This window comes from Anguilla anguilla, chromosome 7, assembly GCF_013347855.1.
Source record: "Anguilla anguilla isolate fAngAng1 chromosome 7, fAngAng1.pri, whole genome shotgun sequence".
Classification (NCBI taxonomy): Eukaryota; Metazoa; Chordata; class Actinopteri; order Anguilliformes; family Anguillidae; genus Anguilla; species Anguilla anguilla.
Window position 1 is genome coordinate 6,739,631 of NC_049207.1, and position 18,856 is coordinate 6,758,486.

The following is an 18,856-nucleotide window of genomic DNA, read 5'->3' on the forward strand; positions in this document are numbered from 1 at the left end:
TGCTGTGGTGACTCCTCCAGCACAGTAAGTGTGTGACTCGGTAGATTACAGAGAGAGAGGAAAAAAAGCCGGCTGGCCATTGTGGCATTGTGTTCCCTCTCAAAAGGATGAAGGACATTTCCGGTGATGGATCGGATCTCCACTCATTCTAAATTAGCGGTGGGGGGGGGGGAGTGGGGGGGGGGGGTCCTCTGAATCAAAAGTTGTACCTGTATCATAAATCCATAAAGGGCCATTCACACGGTTGACCTGTGACGATAAACGGAAAGATTAAGATAAAAGAAAAATTCAAAATGGCTCTTATCTGTTTGAATGGCAGCGTTCTGACAATGGCGACGAGATAACGACGCCGATGCAAAGTACCGCGCCCCCGCGACGCACCTCGTGATACAGACGTTTGTTTTATAAGCGTCTCTGTCGAGCGCGCGGCGGGGCAAATCGAAACGTTATCGTTATCGATCCGAACCCGGGCCCCCCCTCTCTCTCTCGAACCCGAGGCAAACACCACGCAGCAGTGCTCGAGCTCCGGAAGGTCCCGCCGATCGGCATCTCCATAAAGCACGAGACCCCGGAACATACTGACACACGGGGGGGGGGGGGGGGGCGGCCTGTGAATATTTACCAGAGGGAGCCCGCAGCGTCCGCAAATATTGACTCGGTACTGCGGACAGGGGAACGCACGCACAGGAGAGGGGGGAGAGAGAGAGACTGTTAGCCGTTCCCCACACACCTGTTATATGCAGATCGTATGGAAAAACAAGTTTGTTTTTTTCCCCCCCTTGAAACTGGAGATGGTTTTGGGTTACGAAACAGACCAGCTGTCAAAGCAGCGAACAACACAGCGATTCCACGACCACAAAAACAGGAAAGAAATTACAATAATAATTTTGCCAAATACTATTGCCAAATACACACATTTTAGATTTTAGAAATGAAATTTTCCCAGGAAAAACAAATCCATTTATGTAATGAATGCGTACAAATTAAAGCACCTTTTAACTCAAGGTTTTCAACCACAGGATAAAAAAGCCGTTTATGTACTGAACGCATACGAATTAAAGCACCTTTACCTCAAGGTTTTCAACCCCTGGAAAAAGGCGTTTATGTACTGAACGCATACAAATGAAAGCACCTTTAACTCCAGGGTTTGAACCGCACTTGTCAGCCTGAACACGGATCATCTCCCCAGCGCTCGCCAGAGGGCGCCCGTCAGTTGGACCCGCGCAGTTCAGAAGGACACCCCGGCCCCCCGGAGGCCCGTCGCTGCGTGTTCTGAGATCACACAAACGCACTGGACGATTCCTCCTCCCGTCACCTGACAGCATGCCAAAATCTGTGCTTACCATGGGCCTTTGTGGTCTACCTCACCTGACAAATCTGTGCTTACCATGGGCCTTTGCGGTCTACCTCACCTGACAAATCTGTGCTTACCATGGGCCTTTGCGGTCTACTTCACCTGACAAATCTGTGCTTACCATGGGCCTTTGCGGTCTACCTCACCTGACAAAACTGTGCTTACCATGGGCCTTTGCGGTCTACTTCACCTGACTAATCTGTGCTTACCATGGGCCTTTGCGGTCTACCTCACCTGACTAATCTGTGCTTACCATGGGCCTTTGCGGTCTACCTCACCTGACAAATCTGTGCTTACCATGGGCCTTTGCGGTCTACCTCACCTGACAAATCTGTGCTTACCATGGGCCTTTGCGGTCTACCTCACCTGACAAATCTGTGCTTACCATGGGCCTTTGCGGTCTACTTCACCTGACAAATCTGTGCTTACCATGGGCCTTTGCAGTCTACCTCACCTGACAAATCTGTGCTTACCATGGGCCTTTGCGGTCTACTTCACCTGACAAATCTGTGCTTACCATGGGCCTTTGCGGTCTACTTCACCTGACAAATCTGTGCTTACCATGGGCCTTTGCAGTCTACCTCACCTGACAAATCTGTGCGTACCATGGGCCTTTGCAGTCTACCTCACCTGACAAATCTGTGCTTACCATGGGCCTTTGCAGTCTACCTCACCTGACAAATCTGTGCTTACCATGGGCCTTTGCGGTCTACCTCACCTGACAAATCTGTGCTTACCATGGGCCTTTGCGGTCTACCTTAGCTTGTGCAACCTGTTCTTCTATTGCCACTTGCCCTTATGGTGAGCCACATAGCCTGTGCTTCACATGAGCCAGTGACTCTACTTTCCCCTCCTCCTGTGAGCTCAGAGAGCCGTAGTTCCAGTGTGGATTTGAACCTTCAGCTGAGGTAAATAGGAGGCATCGCACAACGTGCAGGAGGGATGAGGTTCTACTGAGCGAGTGTTAGGAATCTCACAGTGAGCAGCACAACGCTTGTGATGTCACTCAAAAGGAAAAGCAGATCCACAGTTAGGTCTACTGCTGATAAAAAACTAATGCTGGTATGTATGAGAGGTGCAAAAAAAAGTTAAATAAAAAAAACCCCTGAGCTAAATTTCGCTGAGCTGAAACTGGCTCGGGGAGGCCATTTTGAATCTTCACATCACTGCGGAGTTTCAACTGACAAAAAAAGAACCATTTGTGTTCATTGAAAAAAAAAAAGAAAAAAGAAAGGCATAACAATCAATGGAATGAAGACTTCATAACGACCCTAAAGAGCTCTACTGAAACCGACTGCAGCTGCTGTGAAACACACAACACTTTGTTGACTTGTTGGCACCGGAGTGCTCTGAACCGGACCTTTTTCACATCAGCGCAGGAGAGTGTGTTGTTGACAGCCGTGCCGTCCTTCTCTAACCGATAAAGTGTACAGGAACACCCGGCACCTGAGCCACCTGCTATCACTCTTAAAAGCTAAAAAAAAAAAAAAAAAACAAACTGAAAAATTAAAAGGAATATTTGCCAGCGCTAGCACGATCAGAGCCTGTTGCTACGCTACGGCTTTCTCCTCCCTAATGAACGAGCCTCGATTCGCCACACCTGCTGTGAGGGACTCTCCGTTTCTCCGTTTCGCTCTCCCCCTATCCTGCGTTCGCAGACACCCTCCGCACCGCCGGCTGATCTTATCGAGGGTAAAATGTTGACTTGGGGGGTGGGGTGTGTGGGGGGGGGGGGGGGGGCTCGTCCCCACTTTCAATGGCCCCCGCGAAGGACAGAAGCGTCAGGGTCGAAATGACACCGCTGCCGCTGCCGCCACCACCGTCGTAAATAACGTTTTCCGCAATGTCGCCGGGCCTTCGAAGAGGGGGAGGGGGGGAGGGGGGGGAAGGGGGAAGGGGGGAAGGCGGAGGAGGGGGGGGGGGGAGGGGGAGCTGGCAGGCAGGCGTGATATCAGAGCTGGGGCTGGTTTTGAAAAGTATGAACCGCATGCAAATGCCGGCCCTTCCTTACCTGTCATCACACCCGCACATAAAGCCAGACTACGCCAGGAGCCTGCACACGGTGTGTGTGCATGACTCCCGCTTTCTGTGAAAGAGCCCTCTCCTCTGTGTGAGATATTCTCTCTCTCTCTCTCTTTTTCTCTCTCTCTCCGTCTCCTCTCGCCCTTTCTCTCTCTCCATCTCTCTCTCTCTCTCCCTCTCCCTCCCTCTCTCTTTTTCTCTCTCTCTCTGTCTCTCTCGCCCTTTCTCTCTCTCAGTCTCTCTCTCTCTCCCCCTCCCTCTCTCTTACTCTCTCTATCTCTCTTTGTCTCTCTCTCGCTCTCTGTTTCTCCTTCTCTCTCAGTCCCTGCTGTCTGTGCATGTGAAACCTGATCTGTGTGTGACCTCTGACCCTTGTACGTAAGACCCCTGATATCTGTGAGGATCTGAGCGATTTCCGCTCTCTCCGCATGCGATCCGCCCCCCGTCCCCCCCCCGCACCCCCCCCCCCCCCGCCGCATGCGGTCCCCGGTCACGCTGACCTCGTGTCCGATCCCAATCCCCGCTGTGGACCTCAGCCTGGGAACGGCACCATTCCTATCAAGGCCACAGGTTCAAATCTGTCAGGCCGCTGCCCCAAAACAAAGCGTTCCTCCAAAATAAACGTGTCCCTCCCCCATAAACGCCCCCCCCCCCCCGCCATCGCGAACCCCTATCCGTATAAATATATCTTTCCCCCCAGCACCTACCCCTATCCAGGGCCAAAATCACATTTCTCCTTAAATCCTTAAATCCTTCACCAATCCCACTCTGCCGCTTCTCTGCGGACCTATTTTTAGAGTTGGGTTCTGTTCCAGGTGTGCGTTTATTAAAAAAAAAAAAAAGCCGTCGGGTCTGAGCAGACGTGCGAACGCGTTTTAATAAAAGGCTTCGTTTTTCTCACAGAGCGGCTGCCGTCGCGATGAGCGTCTGAAGCCATCGTGGAGACGTTTCCCTGTCAGGGCGCCCTCCGCTCTCGGCTTTAGTGCTTCTGCAGAGCTCGGCGTTTCGGTGTGATAGGGTGACTAAGGCAGGACTCAGGCCCTCTTCGATAGAGGAGTCTATGAGCAACGATTTCCTCCGCCCCCCCCATCCCCCCGTTTGGTTTTATGAGTGACTCACTAGGAAACGACACAGTAGATCACACAGCAGAACACATCAGGGCAGCAATTGAGAATCTATTGTGGCCTCAGTGCAGCCTCCACATACAGGCACACAGGCACACAGACTCTGCCTGAATGGGCACTAATTGAGAGGGACGTTTCCCCCAAAGCCTTCAAAAATCTCTTTCACAAACTTTTTTTATTCATGGAGCACATTAAAGCACACGGCTGGTGGTGTTACTTAGATTTGCTCTGGTAGTCGCTCAAGCAATATACAGCTTTATTCACGACAGAAAATTTCTAAAACAAAACGCCTGTTCAAAATTCTGTCGCCCTCAAAGCCCGTCTGCCAATTTGCCTCTGTAATAAAATTCCCACGAAGCACCACGCCACCACCGCGCAGACATCGCAGACAGCCGTTTGAAATGAACCGCGGCGGCTCGAGGCGAAGGAAGCGCTGAAATGGCCGCCGGTGCCGTTCCGTGACGCGGCGTTTAAAAAGGAACATCGTAAGGACGCGCCGTCGAGTCTGATTGACACGGACCGGCGCCGGCACAGTGCGAAGATAATGACAAAGTCACCAAGACTGTGAATACTAATGTACAAGACAGGCCTACTTTCCCGATTGAACAGGAGCCAAGCTCTTCCCAGGGACATGATTGGGAGTGATTTGCTTTTTAGGAGAGCTATCTAATAAAACAAGGTATTACACGTGTCATCCCCCGGGGGGTGTTTGCGTCATCATCTTTAGATGAAAATAAAACTGTCTTTTCTGTTGTGGGTGAAGTTTTCCTTCAAACGCCCTCACTGTCCTCTCTCTGGTACTGGGACACAATAGTTAAATGTACATAAATACATTGCTCCACACAGCAGGGCAGTGCCAGAACGGAGGGGTACAGGCCACACCTGTACCCGCACCTCCCCCCACCCCTACCCCTCTCCCTGCACACATGTCCCTGCCACTCAAGCCAAAGGACACGGGTAGCACGATTAGGCAGCTTTGAGTTTATTATCTCCCTGGTGACACCTAGGCCCACCCTAACCCCCCCCCCCCCCCAATCCCCTCACACCTGTTCTCAGTCCCACACAACAGCATTTATAGTTAAACCCCAGAGGCTGAGAGGGAATACCAGCAGACTGGGGTGTAAGTAGCACTGACTGTAATGTAATGGTCCAGTACATTCAGCAGAACTATAAATGGAGGCGCATGCAGCGTTTCAGTAGTCAGTGTTCCAGTAATGTGGCACATGCGGTTTTTCAGTACTGCGGCGCATGCAGGGTTTCAGTACTGCTGTGCATGCAGTGTTTCAGTACTGCAGCACATGCAGGGTTTCAGTACTCAGTGTTTCAGTACTGTGACGCACATATGCAGTGCTTTCAGTACTGCGGGCTGAACTGCCTTTGCCCATTCAAGCCCATCTGCAATTTCACACGTCTCGGAGCAGGGCGAACAGGGTCACAGAATAGAGCCAGCCCAGCCCAGCCCAGCCCAGACGAGCCGAGCCCAGACAAGCCGAGGCCAGGCGATGCGATTCACCTCGCGTGCTCCATCACGACGGCTGCCGTCAAACCGCTGTCAGGCTCCGTGAGCTCATTTCGACGGGCGTGTCTGCGCTCAACGCAGCTGTACGGGAGCGAGGGGTTACGGGGGACGCGGAGTCAGCTCAGAGTGAAGGATGATGGGGGATATGGGCTCTGTCAAACGTTGAGGGAAATGAGAAGACAGATACAATATAAAGGAAGTCAGTGGAGAAGGGTGTTTGAAGGCTGTGGTCAAACTGTCGACTGTCGGGTAATTTAGTGGATACAAACACAAAGAATTCTTAGCCAATATTCAAGTAGCATACAGGGACTAAGCAAAGCTATTGTTCTTAGCGTTAGTGTGAAATATAGCTAGCTAGCTAGCTAGCAGGTCTATTAGTCAACATTGTGGGAAAATTTGGCAGTATTAACAAATTAACTGAGCACTTCTATCAGGCAAGGTGACTGCTCAAACAAACATCAAACCCACTTATAAATATTGAGGAAGCACCTTGGTGGTACACCATTAGCGTCATATAAAACTATTTCTTACTTGCAGTGCCGCCAGTTCCTCTCTGGGTCAGTACTAAGTAAGCAATGACGGCAGTTTAGGGTCAGTACTGTATGTGGCATGATGAGACTTTAGGGTCAGTAGTAAGTGAGGGGTGATGGGAGTTTAGGGTCAGTACTATATGTGAGATGATGGTAGTTTAGGACCAGTACTAAGCGAGGGATGATGGGAGTTTATGGTCAGTACTAAGCGAGAGATGATGGGAGTTTATGGTCAGTACTAAGCGAGGGATGATGGGAGTTTATGGTCAGTACTAAGCGAGGGATGATGAGAGTTTATGGTCAGTACTAAGCGAGGGTTGATGGGAGTTTATGGTCAGTACTAAGCGAGGGATGATGGGAGTTTATGGTCAGTACTAAGCGAGGGATGATGGGAGTTTATGGTCAGTACTAAGTGAGGGGTGATGGGAGTTTAGGGCCAGTACTAAGTGAAGGACGATGGGAGTTTAGGGCTAGTATCGTATGTGGGATGATGCTAGTATAGGGTCAGTACTAGGCAAGCGATGATGGTAGTATAGGGTCAGTACTAAGCGAGGGATGATGGGAGTTTAGGGCCAGTACCGTGTGTGGGATGATGGGAGTTCAGGATCAGTACTAAGTGAGGGAAGGCTAAGCACACTGTCCTCTGCAAACAAGCGCACCACTACTCACAAACACATTAGGAAAGGTAAAAACTAATGACTCCAGGCAAAGACGTCCGAGACGGCAGCCGGAGTTAATCTGCTCAAACAGTGAGCTCACGGCACGGGACGCCAGATAACCTTCCTAGCGCTGATCCTGGAACACGTTACACATTTAAACAAGGACTTTGGCCAAATGAGTCATTCAGAACTCCATCAGAGCTAGCCGGCGTCGCCTTCTATTCAACAGGTGGCTCCTTTGTTAATACCACTGGCTTCTTCTTCAGTTATTTGCATCCTTGTTAATCATGTACATATGCATTTTTTTAAATTTAAAACAACGCCCCCCAGGATTTAAACTACAGTAACCACAAGCCCTTTCTGTTCTGCTGCTTGATGGGATTGTAACACGCAGTAAATGAGGACTTTATGATACACAACGTCTCCGCGCTGGTCTCCGACAGCACTCAGCCTCAAAATGAAAAAAAGGACAGAGTCGGGGCAGCTGCAGGCATTCCAACAAATTTTCTCCAGCGAGAGAAATTTCATCATTTTGTCAGCAAGGTCCAAACGCTCCCCTGATTACATTGTATTACCAGGAAAGTACATTGCGGCCCTTTGAGGGAATGAGACTCCTTGGATAGCGGGTTTAAACATGATTGGCAGAGACAGGTATGGTTCGTAAAGACAAGCGCGATGGAATAAGAGCACCATTTCTCCCAGCGTGGCAGAGAAATGGAGCAGGGAAGGCTCCGGATTCCTGGTGACAAGCGTGCGATGCTCATAACCAGATCATTCTACAAAAAAAAAACCATCCGGATTTTAAAGACTTTTATGAAAACTAGTCTCTCTGTCTGTGACATCGAATAAGTCACAACCAAATAAAATATGCTGTATTTTACTGAGAAAGGGGTTTTCACTTGCCTTGGGGAGAACCAAGAAACACTGGTCAAGGTTGACCAATTACCATCAAAATAAAAGGAACAGAAGGCAAGAGGCACAAGGCAAAGAGGAGACACATCTTTACCACCTGTCAGTGGTCAGAGCAGGACCAGATAATGATGTTATGCCAGCAGCCAAAGAGCACTACACTAAACAGAAATAACATGGACATTCACACGACGCAGAAATAAAGCTCCTGAACTGCGGGATGGGGAATCATTAACGCAGCCTCACTCGGTCGGGGCAGGATATGTCCGTGACTCATCCAGTAATCAGTCTGAACGCTTGCAATCCTCGTTCCTCTCGGTGCTGTTATTCAAGAGCTATATGACGAAATCCCCGTAATAAAAAAGAAAGTTTCAAAAAATAAAGTTCATGAAATGGCCGTCTCGGTTGTTTCCCGACTGCGCTTCCGCCCGGGATAATGCCCCCGAGGGTCTCTCCCGCGTCAGCCAGAGGAAATAAACCCAAAAAATCACGTTTTATTTCTTTAACGTGACGCGCACCCTCTTCAAAATGGCCGCTTCATGGTGGGAGGGGCCACGACTGAGCTAAAGGATGAGTGTGTGTGTGTGTGTGTGTGTGTGTGGGGGGGGTGGGGGGGGAATGCAGCCGTCCATCATCCCGACTGACGGGTCAGAGCAGTAGAAGCAGATTGGATTTTGCCCCAGATAGTCAATAAATACAGATGAGCGCCCCGCTGCCGCTCAGTGCAGTGCCTCCTGGGAATTTCCCACAAGCATCGGCGTCATGCGGTCGGGTAATAAGAACCGCACTGCAAAGGTTCCACACCCTCACCCTCACCCTCACCCTCACCCCACGCTGCCGAATCTCTCGTTCTTGCGGCCCGGTGAAAGATGGAGGGAAAGGATGACAGAATGAAAGGTGAGGCGAGTGGTCAGAGGCTCCCAGCTGTAGGCTGAATGCCCCCCCCCCCACCGCTGCCGAGGGCGGTGTGATGTCATGTCAAGACATGCCAATCAACTCTACGATACATATACTTGACAGCTATTTATTTAATTGCTGTAATTGATGTGTGCGTGCGTGTACATGCATGTGAGAAAAAGAGCCAAAATGGGGAGGGAGAGAGCGAGAATGAGAGACAGGGAAAGGGGGAAAGAGAGAGAGAGATGTGAGATGTGAGATAAGAGCAGTGAATCAGTCTCTGTCTGTCTTGTCATGATTGCCCCTGTTCTACATGCATCTAGCTGTCACTCTGAGTCGATCAGGTCCTGACAGGCTCGTCCACTGAGTGCTGCTGCTGCTGCTCGGTAACCACCGTGGCTTTAGGCTTTACATCCCAATAAGGCACATTCAACAACCAATCAGAGCCCTTCCAACGCTCTTACACAAGAACAATTTAACCAAAGACCCATGACAAAAATAATTATCAGAATTATGAAAATATGACCCTTGCCAATAATATGGTAACGCACTCTCATGTGCACACGCACGCAGGCATGCGCACACATACACACACACTCACACACCCACACACACACTCACACACTCACACACACACACACACACACACTCACACACTCACACACTCACACACTCACACACACACATTCCCACCCACAAGATGCAGCTTGAAGAGGAGGGTTTTCATTCTGAATCCGAGATTGCGAAGGCCCAGTGCATTGATTAGCGTACGGTGCTGATTATTGAGTGTGGTGAAAACGTCCATGTGACAGAAGGGCGGGGGGTCAATCAGCCAATTGCATCAGACGTCAGGCAGAGAAGCTGCAGCTCAGCTGGGGCGAAGATTATTTTTGCTGCACACTGTTAAAGCAAGTGGCCCCGCACTCACAGGAAAGAACACAGGGGAGGCCTGGCAGGTTGGGCCACAGGCTGGATGCCCTACAGGTCAGGCTGGGGGGGGGGGGGGGGGGCGGTGGCCCGTGCCCTGTGGGGCAGGGGTGTCCAATCTTACCCGAAAAGGGCCGGTGTGGGGGCAAGTTTTTATTGTAGCCCAGCACTACAACACCTGATTTAACTAATGTAACTAATGATGGTCTTCAAGCAAGACCTTGATAAGTAGAATCTGGTGTCATAGTGCTGGGCTAAAACAAAAACCTGCACCCACACCGGCCCCTTTTCTTGGATAAGACTGGACACTGCTGCTATAGGTGAACCCTGTTCGGGACATGACCCTGTAAATGTTCAAATCTGCGAATCGGTTAAAAGTTCCTCTTTAATCCAGTCCCCAGGAACGCGCTGTCCTCTAAACTCAGAACTGGAGCTCTGACACTGGACCTCGGCCCCAATCGGAATCTCGCTAAAACTGCGTCGGTCAATTTAAAAATATCTCTATTTAAAAGTGAAATCCCTGAAAGATTATGAGAGCCTCTGGAATGACATTAATCCCAAATCCCAAATCACCACATTGTCTGCTGCAGAATTAAGGCTGCTGAGATCAGGCAGTCGTGCGGCTGTCACCAACACAGCGCTCGCTGCAGCGTTTACTAACAGCACATCCAGCTCAGCACACACACACACTCACACTCACACACACACACACACACAACATGCATACACACTAACACACATGCACACACACACACCACATGCATACACACACACACACACACACACACACACACCACATGCATGCACAGACACACCACACATACACACACACACACACACACCACATGCATACACACACACACACACACACACAAACATACACACACACCACATGCATACACATACAGACACACATACACATACACACCACATGCATACACACACACACACACACATTCACTCACTCACTCTCACACACTCACACTCACACACACACATATACACACACAAACAAACACACACACACCACATGCATGCACACACACACACACACACACACACTCACACTCACACCACATGTATACACACACACACACACACCACCCACACACACATACGCACACACCACTCACACACCACCCACACGCACAGCCTGCCAGGCCTGATCCCTCAGCTGAGGGGGAGGCCCTTTCAGCAGTCCGCACGCCTGCGGCCATCACGCGTCGGACGGAAGCTGCACCAGAAAGGCGGTGAGAGCGAGCGTATGGGCGAGACGCCACAGCGAGCGCCCGCCCTGCCAGCTCACCAGTGCCACCGGGCGCCGGGCAACGGGCAGGAAACCCACCAGACCGCACGCCCACAGCACTCAAACAGCATGGAAATGTCACAAAATCGGCACGGAAACGTCACGCCCACCGCGCTCAAACAGCACGGAAACGACACGGAAACGTCACGGAATCGGCACGGAAACGACGCGGAAACGCCGCGGAAACGCCACGGAAACGGCACGGAATCGGCACGGAAACGGCACGGCAACAGCACTGAAACAGAACCGAACAGGACCGGCACAACAGAACCGGACCGGCACAAAACTATTCTTCTTTCATACATCCATTCAGCCCATTTTACAAATCCAGCCATTCACACTTCAGCCCCAACTGTCCCTACAATGAACCAATGAAGTGCCGTTGTTCACCACGTTAGACTCAAAGGGAAGAGGTTTCAGTCTGGAAACGAGTCAATTACACGCATCCCTTTCCCTGGTTTTACACGCATGCAGCGGTTTCACACGTCGTTATTACACCTGGGAGATAAACGCCTTTGTTTCCCCCGATTCAGTCGAACCGTGCGCAGCGACGGTAAATAAAACTGCACGGCTGCACAGAGGCTGGCGTCGCGCGCGGCGGCCACACGCGCAGTCGCCGCGCGTTCATCACCGGCTTAAATAGCCCAGTTGCCAGGGCAGCAATTAACTGTCAACTGCATTTTGTATTCTCGACGCAGCGCAGCCGAAACAGCGCTAACGCGTCTGACAGGGAGGGCGATCCGATATCCCGTCTTAAGGAGGAACGACACGGAGACCCTTACCGGTGAAATACCTTCCGCCGGCGCGCGCGCGTGAACTGGCGGCCGACCCTCGTCCGTCACCCGCGAGCAGCCATGTGATCAGTCATCGTGACCGCTGATCTCCCCAGAGGTATCGACGCAACGCCCGCTAATCAAGAGCATTGATCGGCTGTCTGTGGTGTATAAGTGAACCCAGCTAGTGGCGCGCACACGTGTGTGTGTGTGTGTGTGTGTGTGTGTTTGCGCATGGATGGAAGCAGGCGATCAATACTATATTTCCTGGTCAATTTCCTATGTTACGCTTTAGTTTGTATAGAATGCAGCATGCTGTCAGTTTAGACGCAGAGACATAACAAATTAGTATTTGACAAAGGACAAAACACAATTCCTCTCATTGCAAGACATTCAGAGGTCAGAATATTTGACATAACACCCTCATATATCTATCCTACTGCCCCCCCCCACCCCCCTACTCCCAGGGTTAGACATATCGAAAATTATTGTTCCCCCTACACACAGTCATAGCGAACAATTTCATCTCCCCCTCAGCTACTCATTTCCCTGGAACCAGCCTATCACCTGCATTACCATAATGGCGACTGCTCTCGATACCCCCTGTTCCCCATGCAACAGGAGAGCTCCGGTACCTTTGCTCTAAAAATGCACCATTTTTGGGGGGGGAAGTGGAGGAAGTTTTTTTTTCCAGAGGAAAAACAAACAAAACAAAATTGTCCTGAATCACTGTTTCTGTGCCGGCTCGATCCGTAAGCATCTGTGTTACAAACGGGAGAATAAACAACAAGCGTGGCTCCATTTTGGGTTCCTGGGAGGGGCCAGAGTCTCATCCCAGGGGATTCGGGGCCGAGGCGCGCTGTGGGAAGGAGGGTCGCCAAGAACCATTCCCGGCACACCTCAGCTCCGACTGCGCGGTGACGCTGCCGTTCCGTTTCCCCGGTTACGCGTGCCCGACGGCGCGTGAGCCCGCGGTGCATTCTGGGGCCCTCGGCCTCGCAGTGCGGGCCCCGGTGAAGGGTGATCTCTGAATATGGCGCAGGGGGAGCTGAAAGGCTCGTCAGGCGGGGCGGGAGCCGCACTCTGAATTCCCCTCTCTTTACAGCGCATTTCGGCCTGTTTCCACACGACAGGGTGGCGGTAATGAGACCGGCCACCGAGGCTCACCATGGAAACCGGTGATGGCGGTAAGCTAACCTGCTGATGGCAGGGTCAGTGTAGTTACATTACAGCCATTTAGCCAGAGCGACTTACACAACTTTCACATAGTATTTACATTGAATCCATTTATAAGGCTGGATATACTGTACATACTAAAGCAATGCGGGTTAAGTACCGTGCCCAAGGGTACAACGGCAGTGTCCTACCTGGTAATCGAACCTGTGACCCTTAGGTTACAAGGCCAGCTCCTTACCCATTACACTACACTGCTGCCCAAGTAGTCAGACCTCAAACTGCAGCTCAGTATGCATGTCACACATGGGCCGGTGCCTTTACAGTCACCTCCATCCTTCCGAAATCAGCAGCTAGTATGCGGGGGCTTGATTTGATGGGCTGAACACGGATTGACAAAATCAGTAGAGATTGTCAATCAGCGACCTTCCTGCTAACACCTCCTCCTATAAAAGGGTCAGTGTTTTGCACTGAGTCCTGATTAAGGCACTGGCCAGAGGTACACTTATCCAACACTAATCAAAACAAATTCAGGCAACACACAGAATTGTAAGCAACGCTCAAAGCTCCACGTGGAACGGAAGGACGACGCTGTGCTAGGTAGAGTCACCCTCATTCCTGAGTCACACACTAACTAATGCTGTCCCTCGCTCAAAAGGCACCCCTCTGCCCAAAATGAGCACAGCTGTGATTGGACCACAGGACCCTCCTGCTGAATGCCTCATTCGTCGTAAGACACCAAGCTGTGGCTGAGCATGGATGAGCCTCGCAGCCTTGGATATAATCTGGACTGCGTCAGCGCCAACTGTAGCCGGTAGCCTGACAGGGCTAAAACGCAGTTGGCAGTTGCACCCCTCAGGGTACGGGGGGGGGGGGTCAGTCGGTTTGGGGGTGGGGGGGGCGTCTGCATTTCATCTCTATCTAGCGGCTTTCTCCGGTCGACCGGGCGCCCGCGGATGGCACGCCGAGCCTGCATATGAGACGACCGTCCTCTCGCTGGGCGCGAGCTTTGGCTGCGGCCTGCGGCGTGAAAAGAAGCCGTCTGTTTCGGAGGAGAGCCGCGGATGTCTGCGCTCCCTCCTGAACTGGCAGGCCGGGTTCACGCCAGAACACTGCCGACAGCTCAATGTTCCAAATTAGCGGTGGGAAGGGAATTGGATACACACAGTTGGGTGCAAAAAATTGTTTTTTTTTGTTTTTTTTTTTAAACTAAAATGTAATTTCCTTTTGTCCGGCAGTACAACAGGTAATATGTGCCACGTTAGCAACAAGCTAAGCTCACTGCATGATCTGTGCTCGTCTGCAGGAAGAAGCAGCAGCAGAGCACAGAGGAGCCAGAACACGGTGTCCAGCGACCTCCCCACCGACACCCTTTTTAAAAGTTCAGCGCAGCAGGAAGCAGGATTTATCACTCCGCCTCATCTAAGTGGCCTTCTATCCTTCTCTTCTCTTTCTTTATCCTTTCATCCCGTCTCTTGTACTTCCCCCTTCCCTCTGTTGTGTCGTGCATTCATGCGGCATAACTGCTGCTCTGTGGGTCATTTTTTTTTGTGTGTAAAAGTAGGAAAAGATTCAATAAAGGCAAGCGCTGAGAAAATGTTATTGTGGCGAATGGCTGTGGGCTGTGGGCTGTGGGCTGTGTGCGTTTGGGTTTTGTCTCTGACAATGAAAGTTAATCTGTATGTGCGCAAGTGTGGTCTTTTCAGTTTATAAACGGTCAGCCGTGTGCGTGTGCAAGTGAGCCTCCATTATCGTCCATCTGTAACACGTGTGTGTATCCTCAAATGTCCATCTGTGCGTGTGTGCATACAGAAATGTTCATCAGCGTGTGTGTGTGTGTGTACGTGTGTGTCTGTGTGTGATAACTTCATTTACACATTAAGAGCAATAATAGCTTTGATCATAATGTACAGTTGGTCACTAGCAACAGAAATTAATTTGTTATGTCGACGTGCTAATGGATTCCGCAGACAAAAACGCAGAAAAAAAGATTTTTTTTTCCCTCGCAGACATTACATTCTGCGAGACCCGGTACGCTTCGCAGAAGCAAACCAGTGCGCAAGCACACGCGCAGCAAGCGTGCAACGCCCTACGCTAGAGCAGCCAAGCTGAGCCAAAAACGCGACACGGGGGGGGGGGGGGGGGGGATTCACCACGCGCTGCCTCCGCCCCGTCGCCTCGGTGGGACAGGCCACGCGCCGCTCTCGACGTCTCAATCGACGAACGCGGCGCGGCGTCGAGGTTCGAAAGCTCCAGCTGCTCGGAGCAGCGAAGTGAGCAGCTGTGCACTTCAGTAATACCGAAGCGCAGACGGATTCCTCAGAGAACGCGAGAACAACGCTTTCGAATCGTTCCTGGAAAAAGCCTCGCGGTACAGCAAGCCGAGTCGATACATTCCAACTCTCTTAGTGGTTAGAAATTCATGAAATGCAGAGAGAACAAGCTTCTGTTTATTTTTTTAATTTATTTTCACTGTCTTCCACTTGGCTTGGGCTTGTCCTGCTAAAATATGACCTCTGAAAGGTTCCTGAAAGGTTACTGCTGGAGGAACGCCTGAATTCAGCTCTGTGAGAAAGGACTGTTAGACAGAGGCCTGAATTCAGCTGTGCAAAACGACAGTTAGAGAGAGATGCCTGAATTCAGCTGTGCAAAACGACAGTTAGAGAGAGATGCCTGAATTCAGCTCTGTGAGAAAGGACTGTTACACTGAATTCAGCTGTGCAAAACGACAGTTAGAGAGAGATGCCTGAATTCAGCTGTGCAAAACGACAGTTAGAGAGAGATGCCTGAATTCAGCTCTGTGTGAGTGATCACTTATCAAGAAACACTTGAATTCTCTATTGCCAGAAACATAAGTGCTCAAAAAACACCTGAATTCAGGACTATAAGAAGCTCTTGAGCATTCACAGCACACAATATTACAAGAAGAAAAGACAACACAAACAAGCATTACAGCTGCATAGCAAAAGCTCCGAAAATCTAACTCAAAACGCAGTAAAAACTTTCATTATGAAATTGCAAAATCTATGAGAAAAAAAAACCTGAAAGCCTGAGACATCCCTAGAGCGCGATATAATTGAATGTGAGAGGGTATGAATATCTGTCTGAATATCTGTCTGAAACGCCATAGAAATCCTCCTTCGCTTCACGCTGAAAGGAACGACGCATCGCTCCTGAGCCAGCCTTACTTCCAGGGGAAGTGAGGCATTATGGGCATTCTGTGAATCAGAGAAAGGGACTCTGCTAAACCCCTCTGTTCCTCCTGAAAGGCTAACGCAGCTCAGAGCGATGGCTGATTGTAAGGAGGAAGAGCCCGGTGAGCGAACGGCGCTCACTTGAAGTTCATCTTTCTCCACTGCACTGCTGTCTGGCCAACTGGGGTTGCCAGATTTAGACCTTGTCCTGTCCAAAACCAGACAACGCGCACAGCTGGCAGCTTGGACCAGGACATTATATTGTTCGGCTGGGACCACAAATCGAACATGCACAAAATATTAAACAATCAGACGTTCTGGGCAAAAACCAGACCTCTGGCAACCCTATGGCCAGTACATCATTCCAGCCTGGTCTACATGACTGGCTATTTGCTGAACTTCAGTTGGCTTGAGTTTGCTGTATGGCCATGGCAAAAATACATGGATGTTACCATAGCATAGAAGTAACCAGGAAATAGAGGACACAGTCCTTTGTAAATGGAAGGTCTCCCTCAGTCCCTCAGACTTGCATTTCTCTCTCTCTCTCTCTCTCTCTCTCTCTCTCTCTCTCTCTCTCTCTCTCTCTCTCTCTCTCTCTCTCTCTCTCTCTCTCTCTCTCTCTCTCTCTCTCTCTCTCTCTCTCTCTCTCTCTCTCTCTCTCTCTCTCTCTCTCTCTCTCTCTCTCTCTCTCTCTCTCTCTCTCTCTCTCTCTCTCTCATTCCCCTCTCTCTTTCATTTCTGTCTCTGTCTCAGTTCCTACTCTCCCTCTCAATGGTCTCTCAGTGTCTCTGTCTCTGCTGTCTCTCTCTCTCTCTTTCTCTCTGAACGATGAAATCAGTGAGAAACGCACTCATAACCAGTGAGCTCCGGCTGCACAGCTGAACGCCTGATCCACGCCCCCCTCTCTACCGACAACCCACAGAGAGGGGGGGGGCAGGCGTGGCCCCGCGCCAAAACATCTGGTGAAGTCAGCGGCGAGGAACGCACGCTGCTGCTGTACGAGGAGAGGCGGGGGTCAAGGGGGGCTGGGTGGAGAGAGAGGGGGGGGGCGTTATCGAAGCTCGCGGAGAAGCACGCACACCAGCCCACTCCGCAATTAAAACCCTAATCTCACCACTCGCCTCTCACGCTCAATTTGGCGAACGGTCAGGACGGGACGGGACGAGGCGGCGGCGACCCGGAGGCCCGAGTCCTTTAGAGCTTCGCGTGTCGCTAATTCGGAAACACACACATGCACCATCAGGGCAGGACGGGGGGACGGAGGAGCTGCAGCAGGAGCGGATTTAAGCTCGCGTCCCTCGGGCCAGAAGCCTATCGCCTCAACCACAACATCACACGCTTCCCCAGCCAGGATCAGAGCAAATCTGTGGCAGGCCATTCCTTGGTATCTTACAGCTGGAAATGACAAGCCTGATTTAAAAAGGACAAGAACCGGGCTGGAGCAATGGAAGTAAAGGGCTTTGCTGAAGGTCACAGTCGGGAGTTCTCAACCCTTGAACCTGACAGGATGACATCTGGGGTGCAGGTTTTACAGAACCTCGCACACCAAAGCGCATTCGCCGTTCCCCTTTTCAGGTGTTAGCACGCGATGAGCTTCCTGTCAGTGTGCGGTTATCAAAATGCCCTGCTACTGTGCACCTGCAGCAAACGCTTCGATTACTGTTGGGGGGGGGGGGGGGGGCGAGGGGGGGTTCAGCCAGTATCGACCGTGCTGTCCGGTTGCCCGCTTGCAGGAACGGAAGTAAGAGTCAGAATAGGAAGATGCGGCGATGGGCTATGGCCATCCTGTACAGCGGGTACTGGGTAGTACACTCCCCACCCCCACCCCCCACCCCACCCCGTTTCCAGGCAGGGGGCTCTGCAACCCACCTCTTCAGCACAAAGGCCGTGCAACGAGGCCGTGCAACCTTCAGCTTTCAGTTTCACTGGAGAAACAATTGCAGAAACAAAAAAATGTAAAAAAACCCAAAGAAACCACAGGAAGCGCACTCTGTCTCTCTCTCTCTCTCTCTCTCTCTCTCTGTCTCTGTCTCTGTCTCTGTCTCTGAGGGGCTGCACGATGCGTCAGCTCCCCCCCCCCCCCCCACTAACAGCGAAACGGAATGCGCCCACACGCTCGTCCCTTCACCGGCACCCACGCCCTCCTGCAACGCGGTGGGCTGCAGTGCCGCATGACGGGCATGGAGCTGGGCTTCCGACCCACACAGTAGGTGGTGGGGTCAGTTCCCGGGAAGGGCACTGCTGTTCAGCAGGGTGCCTCACCTTGGGGGTGCGTCAGTAAACACCCAGCCGCATAAACGGACAGTGTGCACACATGTAAGCGGTCTGCTAAATGCCAGAATGCAATGTAACGCAGCCATATACCGGCAACTTCTGCCCCAAAGAGAGGATGTCTCTGCAACAGACCCATGATGGAAAAACCTCTCTCTCGCTCTCCTAGCTCCCGCCCCCACCCACAAGGCCATGTCA

The 18,856-nt window shown here is 51.3% G+C and overlaps 1 protein-coding gene across 1 annotated transcript in view; it reads right to left on the reverse strand.

Annotated features, from left to right (window-relative positions):
* camk1da (calcium/calmodulin-dependent protein kinase 1Da) overlaps positions 1-18,856 on the reverse strand; it is an 89,888-nt gene that overhangs the window by 51,506 nt on the left and 19,526 nt on the right. The gene's annotated exons all lie outside the window — the stretch shown is intronic.